The 15,351-nt window shown below is 32.3% G+C and overlaps 1 protein-coding gene across 8 annotated transcripts in view; it reads right to left on the minus strand.

Moving 5' to 3' along the window:
- LOC125674185 (tubby-related protein 4-like) overlaps window positions 1-7,275 on the minus strand; it is an 89,100-nt gene extending 81,825 nt beyond the window's left edge. For 4 of the 8 annotated variants that reach the window (XM_048911275.2, XM_056159729.1, XM_056159731.1 and 1 more), the window contains exon 1: window positions 7,193-7,255. The gene's annotated coding sequence lies outside the window, so the exon portion shown is untranslated. Of the gene's footprint in view, window positions 1-7,192 lie in introns of all 8 variants that reach the window. The other 4 variants (XM_048911276.2, XM_048911274.2, XM_048911273.2 and 1 more) reach the window with 3 other exon arrangements.
- Between the last annotated feature and the right edge of the window lie 8,076 nt (window positions 7,276-15,351).

A 15,351-nucleotide genomic window follows, 5' to 3' on the forward strand; every position in this document is an offset into this window, starting at 1 on the left:
TTTCTGCAATACACAGTTCACAAAATTATGCATAGTTTATGATCTATTTCCTGCAATTAAAGGAAAATTAATTTATGTTTCATTTTACATCAATTAATACTTAATCTTTCATCCGCTCAATCCTAATTCTGTGAAATTTTAACGTATACTCATTATTAATGCTTCAGAAGTTTATCTAATTATAATTAATAAATGTTGCTACTCGTTGCTTACTTCGATGCAATAAAATGTGAGGAGTTTACGAGTCATTCGGAGAAGGTTCTCAGCTGCTATATGAGCCAGTCCTGATCTAACACTGGTTATATAGCACTGGTGAACTGGTTATAGAGGAGCCGGTCCTGATCTAACACTGGTTATAGAGGAGCAGGTCCTGATCTAACACTGGTTATAGAGGAGCCGGTCCTGATCTAACACTGGTTATAGAGGAGCCGGTCCTGATCTAACACTGGTTATAGAGGAGCCGGTCCTGATCTAACACTGGTTATATAGCACTGGTGAACTGGTTATAGAGGAGCCGGTCCTGATCTAACACTGGTTATAGAGGAGCCGGTCCTGATCTAACACTGGTTATAGAGGAGCCGGTCCTGATCTAACACTGGTTATATAGCACTGGTGAACTGGTTATAGAGGAACCGGTCCTGATCTAACACTGGTTATAGAGGAGCAGGTCCTGATCTAACACTGGTTATAGAGGAGCCGGTCCTGATCTAACACTGGTTATAGAGGAGCCGGTCCTGATCTAACACTGGTTATAGAGGAGCAGGTCCTGATCTAACACTGGTTATAGAGGAGCAGGTCCTGATCTAACACTGGTTATATAGCACTGGTGAACTGGTTATAGAGGAGCCGGTCCTGATCTAACACTGGCTATAGAGGAGCAGGTCCTGATCTAACACTGGTTATAGAGGAGCCGGTCCTGATCTAACACTGGTTATAGAGGAGCAGGTCCTGATCTAACACTGGTTATAGAGGAGCAGGTCCTGATCTAACACTGGTTATATAGCACTGGTGAACTGGTTATAGAGGAGCCGGTCCTGATCTAACACTGGCTATAGAGGAGCAGGTCCTGATCTAACACTGGTTATAGAGGAGCAGGTCCTGATCTAACACTGGTTATAGAGGAGCAGGTCCTGATCTAACACTGGTTATATAGCACTGGTGAACTGGTTATAGAGGAGCCGGTCCTGATCTAACACTGGTTATAGAGGAGCCGGTCCTGATCTAACACTGGTTATAGAGGAGCAGGTCCTGATCTAACACTGGTTATAGAGGAGCAGGTCCTGATCTAACACTGGTTATATAGCACTGGTGAACTGGTTATAGAGGAACCGGTCCTGATCTAACACTGGTTATAGAGGAGCAGGTCCTGATCTAACACTGGTTATAGAGGAGCAGGTCCTGATCTAACACTGGTTATAGAGGAGCCGGTCCTGATCTAACACTGGTTATAGAGTAGGTGAACTGGTTATAGAGTAGCAGGTCCTGATCTAACACTGGTTATAGAGTAGGTGAACTGGTTATAGAGTAGGTGAACGGGCAGAGTCAACTGTGCACTGTCAGTCGGGTTTCAACAAACTCTGTATGAACACAGTCTACCATGTAATTGGTATAAATATGTTGACAGAGTTTGAGGGCTTCAGATGATTGCTAGGCCCCACCAAGAACTGCTGCCCACAAATCGAGCCTTTGTTCTACATTTACTACTTGGAACATCTAGCTGCCCTTCAGCGACAATTTCCCATCAATTCATGTCCAACAAAATTACACATTGCCAGCACAACCCATTCAACAACTCTTTTATTACATCACAGCCCAGTCAACAACTGTTTTATTACATCACAACCCAGTCAACAAATGTTTTATTACATCACAACCCAGTCAACAACTATTCTATTACATCATAGTCAACAACGGTTTTATTACATCACAGCCCAGTCAACAACTGTTTTATTACATCACAACCCAGTCAACAACTGTTTTATTACAGCACAACCCAGTCAACAACTGTTCTATTACAGGACAGTCAACAACTGTTTTATTACATCACAGTCAACAACTGTTTTATTACATCACAGCCCAGTCAACAACTGTTTTATTACATCACAGCACAGTCAACAACTGTTTTATTACATCACAGCACAGTCAACAACTGTTTTATTACATCACAACCCAGTCAACAACTGTTTTATTACATCACAGTCAACAACTGTTTTATTACATCACAGCCCAGTCAACAACTGTTCTATTACATCACAACCCAGTCAACAACTGTTTTATTACATCACAACCCAGTCAACAACTATTTTATTACATCACAACCCAGTCAACAACTGTTTTATTACATCACAACCCAGTCAACAACTGTTTTATTACATCACAACCCAGTCAACAACTGTTTTATAACATCACAACCCAGTCAACAACTGTTCTATTACAGGACAGTCAACAACTGTTTTATTACATCACAGTCAACAACTGTTTTATTACATCACAGCCCAGTCAACAACTGTTTTATTACATCACAGCACAGTCAACAACTGTTTTATTACATCACAGCACAGTCAACAACTGTTTTATTACATCACAGTCAACAACTGCTTTATTACTGGACAGTCAACAACTGTTTTATTACAGCACAGCCCAGTCAACAACTATTTATTATATCACAGCCCAGTCAACAACTGTTTTATTACATCACAACCCAGTCAACAAATGTTTTATTACATCACATCCCATTCAACAACTGTTTTATTACATCACAACCCAGTCAACAACTGATTCATTACAGCACAGCCCAGTCAACAACTGTTCTATTACATCACAACCCAGTCAACAAATGTTTTATTACAGCACAGCACAGTCAACAACTGTTCTATTACATCACAACCCAGTCAACAACTGTTTTATTACAGCACAACCCAGTCAACAACTGTTTTATTACATCACAACCCAGTCAACAACTGTTTTATTACATCACAACCCAGTCAACAACTGTTTTATTACAGCACAACCCAGTCAACAACTGTTTTATTACAGGACAGTCAACAACTGTTTTATTACATCACAGTCAACAACTGTTTTATTACATCACAGTCAACAACTGTTTTATTACATCACAGCACAGTCAACAACTGTTTTATTACATCACAGCAGTCAACAACTGTTTTATTATACACAGCCCAGTCAACAACTGTTTTATTACATCACAGTCAACAACTGTTTTATTACATCACAGTCAACAACTGTTTTATTACATCACAACCCAGTCAACAACTGCTTTATTATACACAGCCCAGTCAACAACTGTTTATTATATCACAGCCCAGTCAACAACTGTTTTATTACATCACAGTCAACAACTGTTTTATTACATCACAACCCAGTCAACAACTGTTTTATTACAGCACAACCCAGTCAACAACTGTTTTATTACATCAAAGCACAGTCAACAACTGTTTTATTACATCACAGCCCAGTCAACTACTGTTTTATTACAGCACAACCCAGTCAACAACTGTTTTATTACATCACAGCACAGACAACAACTGCTTTATTACATCACAACCCAGTCAACAACTGTTTTATTACATCGGAGTCAACAACTGTTTTATTACATCATAGTCAACAAATGTTTTATTACAGCACAACCCAGTCAACAACTGTTTTATTACAGCACAGCACAGTCAACAACTGTTTTATTACATCACAACCCAGACAACAACTGTTTTATTACATCACAACCCAGTCAACAACTGTTTTATTACATCACAACCCAGTCAACAAATGTTTTATTACATCACATCACAGTCAACAACTGTTTTATTACATCACAGTCAACAACTGTTTAATACATCACAACCCAGTCAACAACTGCTTTATTACATCACAGCACAGTCAACAACTGTTTTATTACATCACAGCACAGTCAACAACTTTTATTACATCACAGCCCAGACAACAACTGTTTATTACATCACAGCACAGTCAACAACTGTTTTATTACATCACAGCCCAGTCAACAACTGTTTTATTACATCACAACCCAGTCAACAAATGTTTTATTACAGCACAACCCAGTCAACAACTGTTTATTATATCACAGCCCAGTCAACAACTGTTTTATTACATCACAGCACAGTCAACAACTGTTTTATTACAGCACAGCCCAGTCAACAACTGTTTATTACATCACAGTCCAGTCAACAACTGTTTTATTACATCACAGCCCAGTCAACAACTGTTTATTACATCACAGCCCAGTCAACAACTGTTTTATTACATCACAGCACAGTCAACAACTGTTTTATTACATCACAACCCAGTCAACAAATGTTTTATTACATCACAGCCCAGTCAACAACTGTTTATTACATCACAGCCCAGTCAACAACTGTTTTATTACATCAAAGCACAGTCAACAACTGTTTTATTACATCACAACCCAGTCAACAACTGCTTTATTATACACAGCCCAGTCAACAACTGTTTATTATATCACAGCCCAGTCAACAACTGTTTTATTACATCACAGTCAACAACTGTTTTATTACATCACAACCCAGTCAACAACTGTTTTATTACAGCACAACCCAGTCAACAACTGTTTTATTACATCAAAGAACAGTCAACAACTGTTTTATTACATCACAGCCCAGTCAACTACTGTTTTATTACAGCACAACCCAGTCAACAACTGTTTTATTACATCACAGCACAGACAACAACTGTTTTATTACATCACAACCCAGTCAACAACTGTTTTATTACATCGGAGTCAACAACTGTTTTATTACATCATAGTCAACAAATGTTTTATTACATCACAGCCCAGTCAACAACTGTTTATTATATCACAGCCCAGTCAACAACTGTTTTATTACATCACAGCACAGTCAACAACTGTTTTATTTTGAACAGATGAAAGTTTCAAAACACAATAAAAATATCAACATCCTATAATTTATGCAGTTTCTGTGGAACAACTATTTTACCAATAAATCATAATTCACTGCGAATTTAATTCATGGAGTCTGATAAGCCCTGTAAGCATTTGATTATCTGCTGTGTGTATTTGAATTTAGTAATCCCTTCCATCCTCAAAGATTTGGACTTCCTTATCTGTTATATTCATGGCTTACAATGAAATAAACATCATTTGGCATGTTTCACATAGTCTAGTCTTTCGCCAGGTTTAAATCATATATTTCATAATGATTGGGACATGCTAACAATTATTTTCCATATTCATTTTTGGGATGGAGTGAAACTGATCGATGAATCACTTTTGGGATTTTTCACTCCAGCATTTCCTATTGGAACGGGAGCTGAATCATGCAAAAACGCACCGCCGGACAGAATAATTATCCTCACATAATAAGTTCAAAGACCTGATGTATAGGAAGATAATATTTATTTGCAGGTCGGACCCATATATATTGAACCGCTCTTGAATGATATGTAGCATTTTAGTACAAAAGCTCTTTATATTAGTTTTTTTAAATTAGTCTAAAATCAAATGTTGTTAATTAATTTCCATATTCAGTGTTTTGTCAAGCTTTTAAATGTTAACTACCCATTTGAAGGTGAATTTTTGAGAATCAGGGATGAGATCTCAGGGGGGAAGGATTCGGCGGCAACTCCTCTCAGATTACAACATCTCTAAACACATTGTATAAATGACTGGTTTCTGATCGTTATTTTACGTTGCTGGACTTTGAATATTTTAATAGAAAATAACTTAGAATATATATATGTTTTATATAAAAGACTTTTGTTAATGTATAGACAACTTCTCCAATTTTAAGAGTTTTCTACCACCTTTGAAAGGGGAAATATTTACTTTTTGTCAAAAGGGGGAAAGGTGACCTTTACTGAGGTAAAAAGAACCTTGCCATAAAATTTCTTATTCCTGTGTCAATATTTATGTGACTTCCAATTGTATTTTCTATTTTCTACAGTTGTGTACGAATATTAAAGTATCGTCGACTACCCTATTTCGGTGACTGACCAGAATCGGTGACCTTTTGTTTACGTGTGCGCGTTGTCGTTTCCGGGTGTAGATTATGTCATCAATTTCGCTGTAGTGTTTGCAAACATATATAGACTATGTCTTCAAATTTTTTCCAAAAATGAACTACTAGAAGGAGAGTATGCAAAAAATCAACACGAGCACTATTACTCAAATAAGTGGTATATAGATATGTATATGTTTATTTTTCCCCAGTGATATCGTGTGTATATTTTATGTATATATTTTATATTATGTTAATCTATTTTTCTATTCTCTCATTTATCTGTCTGTGAATATGTTTTATACAGGACCACAATGTAAACTAGTCATTTGTGCTAATTGTGATTACCTGTCTAAATAAAGAATTTATTATTATTATTATTATTATATAGCACCCCAAAAATAAGCCCATTTACTTATTACTTTTTCAAGCAAACCTTCAAATTAATATAATTAAAAGCATACCAAAAGTCTAGAATTCTGCACTAATTATTTTTATTAATTGACGTTTAGTTGCACATTCCTCCTGTATATTATTTATTTATTTAATCATGTTAATCCAAGTGATTAATGAGAAAATCGCAGTTTATCACAAAGATCACAGGTGCTTGGGTCATAATATATGAATACACATCTAACCTTATACATATGTAAATAATCAACATATGTATAAAGTTCATATATTATGACCCAAGCACCTGTGACTAAGGTCACCGAAACTGGTCAATCGAGATATAGTAAATTAACTTTTCAAAATATTCAATCTAAAAATTCTCACTGCAATTTAACGGTAATTTAACACACACTTAAATAATTAAAACACCACCGAATGCATGCAACATCCTAGATTCTAGACCCACAGAAGTTCGAGTCTTCTAGCCCTAATTACTAATAAAACGTATAATACGGTTCTTCATCCGTAATGGAGAGAGAGAGAGAGAGAGAGAGAGAGAGAGAGAGAGAGAGAGAGACTTGAGCGCCTAAGGATTGACCAATCTTACGTTTCTATCATCAACAATGTTAACAGCTATTAATAAATCACAGCTGATTGACGATGTATATTGGCCTGACGAGAGAATCGTGTCGGTAACGAGAATCCTACACTACTAAGTATACCTTGTGTGTCACGTGGTACTTATCTAAATGACATTTGATGTTCCGTAAATCAAAAACTATAATTACCCCACCACATTCTGCCTCTTGTCATATTCCATCCCCAATGTGAAGCTGAGAACTTCAGCACAGAAGAGCAATCAAAGTAAGACAACTCTTGGTTCAGCCGAGAGGCTTTGATATCAGTAAAATAGGACAAGTGATATCTGGATGTGGAGCGATCCGCATGTTGATGTGAACTTTCATTTATCTAAACAGTCTTTGTATAACTCTTTTGTGGAAACCTGGAAAGATGAAATATATAACTCATCCACGTGTTCTAATTATAGGATGTACAACTTTTGGCTTTGAAAATTAGAGATTGGCCTTCTACCGGTATACTAAAATACATTTTATTAAAAATACCGGTACAAGGCCAATCTCTAAAGCTGACAAAAAGCCATCTTCGCACATTTCAGAGAAATTATTGCCACCAAAAAAAAAATCAGAAAGGAGGGGTAGTACTTAATATCCATACTGCAGGTGCCTGTGAGGCGGGTGAGGGGGAGGGAGGAGGTGGCGGGAGGGGGGGGTTAGTGGGGAGGTTCTTATACTTTGGGTTTTTTTTTTTATATAACGCCTTTCGTTTTTCCTTCAGTTATCGCCACTTACCTGCATCAAACTGATCGCACGTATTCGATGCTGTTCCCATTGTGTTTTGACACACAAAAGAAACGATTTACAAATACAGAAAATAAAGAATACATTTGCAATATCATGTAAGGCTGTTATATATATATATATATATATATATATATATATATATATATATATATATATATAAAACTAAACGTAAGGTTGGGTGTTATAATTGTTTGTTTGTGCTTTATATTAAATATTCTATACAATTGCACCGAGAGATCTCCGTGAAGTATGCTGGCTTAATTCATGCCCTCATGTGTTTTTTTTTTCAAAATTGAAATTTATTTTCTTAAATATATCAAAATCAAATAATATTCATTGCTGGTGGATTTTAAATAATTTATAAAAATTTCACAAAATTTGATTGAAGATTACGATGTTTTTCTATTTAGGTAAAGTCATGCATGCCACTAGTATACGCTCTTGCATGTCATAAGTAAAGCGATGCCCTTAGCCATATTGCACGATTTCTTTTATTTTTCATGTTTAGTTTTCTTTTTACGCTTGAGATTTATTTTCATCATTTATAAAACATGATCAAGCATTACCACTGTTTCGTATTAACGCATCATTTTCTTCTTCTACTCCTCAGGTATACAGTTAGAATATCTACCCAACCATTCAAAATACATTTATTGCTTTGTAAATTTTCTCCAAATCACTTTGGGAGGGGGTATACATTCTAAATATCTGATCTACATTAGACTTAATGACAAGTACTGTCCTTTTTTGGCAAAATTTTTAAATCTGCTGTAAGTAGTCATGTTGCATATTTTATTTGTAAAGAAGAGATAATAATAAAATGTCAGAAAAGAACAGTTCTGATGCCGATGCTGGGTGTCAGATACTGTTGGGAATAATTTTATTTTTTTCACTATCAATAATTCACTTTAGAAATCCCACCACTTATATATTTGGATGAGTTTGACCGACTCTTGATGAAATATTAATGTCACGTGTCTTTGTCTAAAATAGATAATTGAAACTACAAGCCACCACCATCATCATACTTCACAGAACAAAGAGAATTCTTAGATCACCGGAGTAAACTCATGATTACAGAAACTTTAGATCTATGATTACAGAAGTTTTTAGTTCTATGATTACAGAAGATTTAGTTCTATGATTACAGAAGATTTAGTTCTATGATTACAGAATATTTTAGTTCTATGATTACAGAAGTTTTTAGTTCTATGATTATGATTAGAGAAGTTTTTAGTTCTATGATTACAGGAGTTTTTAGTTTTATGATTACAGAAGTTTTAGTTCTATGATTAGAGAAGCTTTTAGTTTTATGATTACAGACATTTCAGTGCTATGATTACAGAGGTTTTTAGTTCTATGATTATGATTAGAGAAGTTTTAGTTCTATGATTACAGAGGTTTTTAGTTCTATGATTACAGAAGTTTTAGTTCTATGATTACAGAAGTTTTAGTTTTATGATTACAGGAGTTTTTAGTTTTATGATTACAGAAGATTTAGTTCTATGATTACAGAAGTTTTAGTTCTATGATTACAGAAGTTTTAGTTCTATGATTACAGACATTGTTAGTTCTATGATTACAGAAGTTTTAGTTCTATGATTACAGACATTGTTAGTTTTATGATTACAGAAGATTTAGTTCTATGATTACAGAAGTTTTAGTTCTATGATTACAGAAGTTTTAGTTCTATGATTATAGAAGTTTTAGTTCTATGATTACAGAAATTTTAGTGCTATGATTACAGAAGTTTTAGTTCTATGATTACAGACATTGTTAGTTTTATGATTACAGAAGATTTAGTTCTATGATTACAGAAGTTTTAGTTCTATGATTACAGAAGTTTTAGTTCTATGATTATAGAAGTTTTAGTTCTATGATTACAGAAATTTTAGTGCTTTGATTACAGAAGGTTTAGTTCTATGATTACAGACATTTTTAGTTCTATGATTACAGACATTTTTAGTTATATGATTACAGGAGTTTTAGTTCTATGATTACAGACATTTTTAGTTCTATGATTACAGGAGTCTTAGTTCTGTGATTACAGACATTTTTAGTTCTATGATTACAGACATTTTTAGTTCTATGATTACAGAAGTTTCAAGTTCTATGATTACAGAGGTTTTTAGTTTTATGATTACAGGAGTTTTAGTTCTATGATTACAGGAGTTTTAGTTCTATGATTACAGGAGTTTTAGTTCTATGATTACAGAAGTTTTAGTTCGATGATTACAGAAGTTTTAGTTCGATGATTACAGAAGTTTTAGTTCTATGATTACAGAAGTTTTAGTTCTATGATTACAGAAATTTTTAGTTCTATGATTACAGAAGTTTTAGTTCGATGATTACAGAAGTTTTAGTTCGATGATTACAGAAGGTTTAGTTCTATGATTACAGAAGTTTTAGTTCTATGATTACAGAGGTTTTTAGTTCTATGATTACAGAAGTTTTAAGTTCTATGATTACAGAAGTTTTAGTTCGATGATTACAGAAGTTTTTAGTTCTATGATTACAGAGGTTTTTAGTTCTATGATTACAGACATTTTTAGTTCTATGATTACAGACATTTTTAGTTCTATGATTACAGACATTTTTAGTTCTATGATTACAGAAGTTTTAAGTTCTATGATTACAGAAGTTTTAGTTCTATGATTACAGAAGTTTTAGTTCGATGATTACAGACATTGTTAGTTCTATGATTACAGACATTGTTAGTTCTATGATTACAGAAGTTTTAATTCTATGATTACAGACATTTTTAGTTCTATGATTACAGGAGTTTTAGTTCTATGATTACAGACATTTTTAGTTCTATGATTACAGAAGTTTTAGTTCTATGATTACAGAAGTTTTAGTTCTATGATTACAGAAGTTTTAGTTCTATGATTACAGAGATTTTTAGTGCTATGATTACAGACATTGTTAGTTCTATGATTACAGACATTGTTAGTTCTATGATTACAGAGGTTTTTAGTTCTATGATTACAGAAGATTTAGTTCTATGATTACAGAAGTTTTAGTTCTATGATTACAGAAGTTTTAGTTCTATGATTACAGACATTGTTAGTTCTATGATTACAGACATTGTTAGTTCTATGATTACAGACATTGTTAGTTCTATGATTACAGAAGTTTTAGTTCTATGATTACAGAGGTTTTTAGTTCTATGATTACAGAAGTTTTAGTTCTATGATTACAGAAGTTTTAGTTTTATGATTACAGGAGTTTTTAGTTTTATGATTACAGAAGATTTAGTTCTATGATTACAGAAGTTTTATTTTTATGATTACAGAAGTTTTAGTTCTATGATTACAGACATTGTTAGTTCTATGATTACAGAAGTTTTAGTTCTATGATTACAGACATTGTTAGTTTTATGATTACAGAAGATTTAGTTCTATGATTACAGAAGTTTTAGTTCTATAATTACAGAAGTTTTAGTTCTATGATTATAGAAGTTTTAGTTCTATGATTACAGACATTGTTAGTTCTATGATTACAGAAGTTTTAGTTCTATGATTACAGAAGTTTTAGTTCTATGATTACAGACATTGTTAGTTCTATGATTACAGAAGTTTTAGTTCTATGATTACAGAAGTTTTAGTTCTATGATTACAGGAGTTTTAGTTTTATAATTACAGGAGTTTTTAGTTTTATGATTACAGAAGATTTAGTTCTATGATTACAGAAGTTTTAGTTCTATGATTACAGAAATTTTAGTGCTATGATTACAGAAGGTTTAGTTCTATGATTACAGACATTTTTAGTTCTATGATTACAGACATTTTTAGTTCTATGATTACAGGAGTTTTAGTGCTATGATTACAGAAGTTTTAGTTCTATGATTACAGAAATTTTAGTTTTATGATTACAGGAGTTTCTAGTTTTATGATTACAGAAGATTTAGTTCTATGATTACAGACATTTTTAGTTCTATGATTACAGGAGTTTTAGTTCTATGATTACAGACATTTTTAGTTCTATGATTACAGAAGTTTTAGTTCTATGATTACAGAAGTTTTAGTTCTATGATTACAGGAGTTTTAGTTCTATGATTACAGAAGTTTTAGTTCTATGATTACAGAGATTTTTAGTGCTATGATTACAGACATTGTTAGTTCTATGATTACAGACATTGTTAGTTCTATGATTACAGAGGTTTTTAGTTCTATGATTACAGAAGATTTAGTTCTATGATTACAGAAGTTTTAGTTCTATGATTACAGAAGTTTTAGTTCTATGATTACAGACATTGTTAGTTCTATGATTACAGACATTGTTAGTTCTATGATTACAGACATTGTTAGTTCTATGATTACAGAAGTTTTAGTTCTATGATTACAGAGGTTTTTAGTTCTATGATTACAGAAGTTTTAGTTCTATGATTACAGAAGTTTTAGTTTTATGATTACAGGAGTTTTTAGTTTTATGATTACAGAAGATTTAGTTCTATGATTACAGAAGTTTTAGTTCTATGATTACAGAAGTTTTAGTTCTATGATTACAGACATTGTTAGTTCTATGATTACAGAAGTTTTAGTTCTATGATTACAGACATTGTTAGTTTTATGATTACAGAAGATTTAGTTCTATGATTACAGAAGTTTTAGTTCTATAATTACAGAAGTTTTAGTTCTATGATTATAGAAGTTTTAGTTCTATGATTACAGACATTGTTAGTTCTATGATTACAGAAGTTTTAGTTCTATGATTACAGAAGTTTTAGTTCTATGATTACAGACATTGTTAGTTCTATGATTACAGAAGTTTTAGTTCTATGATTACAGAAGTTTTAGTTCTATGATTACAGGAGTTTTAGTTTTATGATTACAGGAGTTTTTAGTTTTATGATTACAGAAGATTTAGTTCTATGATTACAGAAGTTTTAGTTCTATGATTACAGAAATTTTAGTGCTATGATTACAGAAGGTTTAGTTCTATGATTACAGACATTTTTAGTTCTATGATTACAGACATTTTTAGTTCTATGATTACAGGAGTTTTAGTGCTATGATTACAGAAGTTTTAGTTCTATGATTACAGAAATTTTAGTTTTATGATTACAGGAGTTTTTAGTTTTATGATTACAGAAGATTTAGTTCTATGATTACAGAAGTTTTAGTTCTATGATTACAGAAATTTTAGTGCTATGATTACAGAAGGTTTAGTTCTATGATTACAGACATTTTTAGTTCTATGATTACAGACATTTTTAGTTCTATGATTACAGGAGTTTTAGTTCTATGATTACAGACATTTTTAGTTCTATGATTACAGACATTTTTAGTTCTATGATTACAGAAGTTTTAGTTCTATGATTACAGAAGTTTTAGTTTTATGATTACAGGAGTTTTTAGTTTTATGATTACAGAAGATTTAGTTCTATGATTACAGAAGTTTTAGTTCTATGATTACAGAAGTTTTAGTTCTATGATTACAGACATTGTTAGTTCTATGATTACAGAAGTTTTAGTTCTATGATTACAGACATTGTTAGTTTTATGATTACAGAAGATTTAGTTCTATGATTACAGAAGTTTTAGTTCTATAATTACAGAAGTTTTAGTTCTATGATTATAGAAGTTTTAGTTCTATGATTACAGACATTGTTAGTTCTATGATTACAGAAGTTTTAGTTCTATGATTACAGAAGTTTTAGTTCTATGATTACAGACATTGTTAGTTCTATGATTACAGAAGTTTTAGTTCTATGATTACAGAAGTTTTAGTTCTATGATTACAGGAGTTTTAGTTTTATGATTACAGGAGTTTTTAGTTTTATGATTACAGAAGATTTAGTTCTATGATTACAGAAGTTTTAGTTCTATGATTACAGAAATTTTAGTGCTATGATTACAGAAGGTTTAGTTCTATGATTACAGACATTTTTAGTTCTATGATTACAGACATTTTTAGTTCTATGATTACAGGAGTTTTAGTGCTATGATTACAGAAGTTTTAGTTCTATGATTACAGAAATTTTAGTTTTATGATTACAGGAGTTTTTAGTTTTATGATTACAGAAGATTTAGTTCTATGATTACAGAAGTTTTAGTTCTATGATTACAGAAATTTTAGTGCTATGATTACAGAAGGTTTAGTTCTATGATTACAGACATTTTTAGTTCTATGATTACAGACATTTTTAGTTCTATGATTACAGGAGTTTTAGTTCTATGATTACAGACATTTTTAGTTCTATGATTACAGACATTTTTAGTTCTATGATTACAGAAGTTTTAAGTTCTATGATTACAGAAGTTTTAGTTCTATGATTACAGAAGGTTTAGTTCTATGATTACAGAAGGTTTAGTTCTATGATTACAGAAGTTTTAGTTCTATGATTACAGAGGTTTTTAGTGCTATGATTACAGACGTTTTTAGTTCCATGATTACAATGCATAAGAAACACACCTGCTATGAATGGATCGTTGTTCATGTGAACCCAATCGTGTAATTGCTTTCTGTCATTCCACCCACCATTAAGGGCCATAACCATCCACAAGTATCATATTTAATCCAAATCCGCGGAATTTTAATCCATCAATGTTCTACGGGTTAACTATTTGCAACTTATTATTAACTGTTGGGGGGGGGGGGGTCGGATTTTATTAATTTCATGGGTCAACATTTTCTACAAATTTACATCCCTACGAACATTGATACACATTTTTAAGTTTCTTTTTTAAGGACAAAGGATACCCCCTCCCCCTCCCCAAAAAAACAATGCTATAGAATTTTAGAAAACTATTTGTAAATGTTTTAAATCCACATTTTACTTTTGAATCATTCACATAAATATTTACCTGAAAATTCAACAGAAAAGCATTAACAAAATGGAAATCCTTCCTAAACGTCTTTGTATTGGTTACGGGGTATTTTCTGTCACTTGATCAAACAATTAATGTAAATCGGTCATTAATTCATGAAATGCACCAATAAAATGATTTTTCTTTTTTCTTTTGAAAAGATTTCAATTTTTATTTGATGTTTTTCCGTTGAATTTCCAAGTAAAGAATTGTAAATTATACAAAATAAAGAAGGTTTCATAGGAACGATTCGTGGTAAGAAAAAAAATATTACTTATAAATTACACATTTATTAATCATATAACATGTGTACATACAGTATTACTTATAAATTACACATTTATTAATCATATAACATGTGTACATACAGTATTACTTATAAATTACACATTTATTAATCATATAACATGTGTACATACAGTATTACTTATAAATTACACATTTATTAATCATATAACATGTGTACACACAGTGTAAATGGTTCTATGTTGTGAGTTAAACAGCATGCTGAATTTGAGAACAGTTGGGTTCTGGGTTTCCAATCCTTTCCAACAATTAGCAATTAATATATTTTTACATTTGAATAAACGTTACTTTCCACCTTGATCACAATAGCACAAAGTAAACATTCTATCATCTTGTGGTATAATTTGCCAGCGTCCAGTCTCAATCGGTAATTTGTGATGCATTATTCTAGATCTACATAGTATTTTGGAAAATTTATTAGATATTATACTGATATATACAGATATT

The sequence above is a fragment of the Ostrea edulis genome, chromosome 3 (assembly GCF_947568905.1).
Source record: "Ostrea edulis chromosome 3, xbOstEdul1.1, whole genome shotgun sequence".
Taxonomy (NCBI): domain Eukaryota; kingdom Metazoa; phylum Mollusca; class Bivalvia; order Ostreida; family Ostreidae; genus Ostrea; species Ostrea edulis.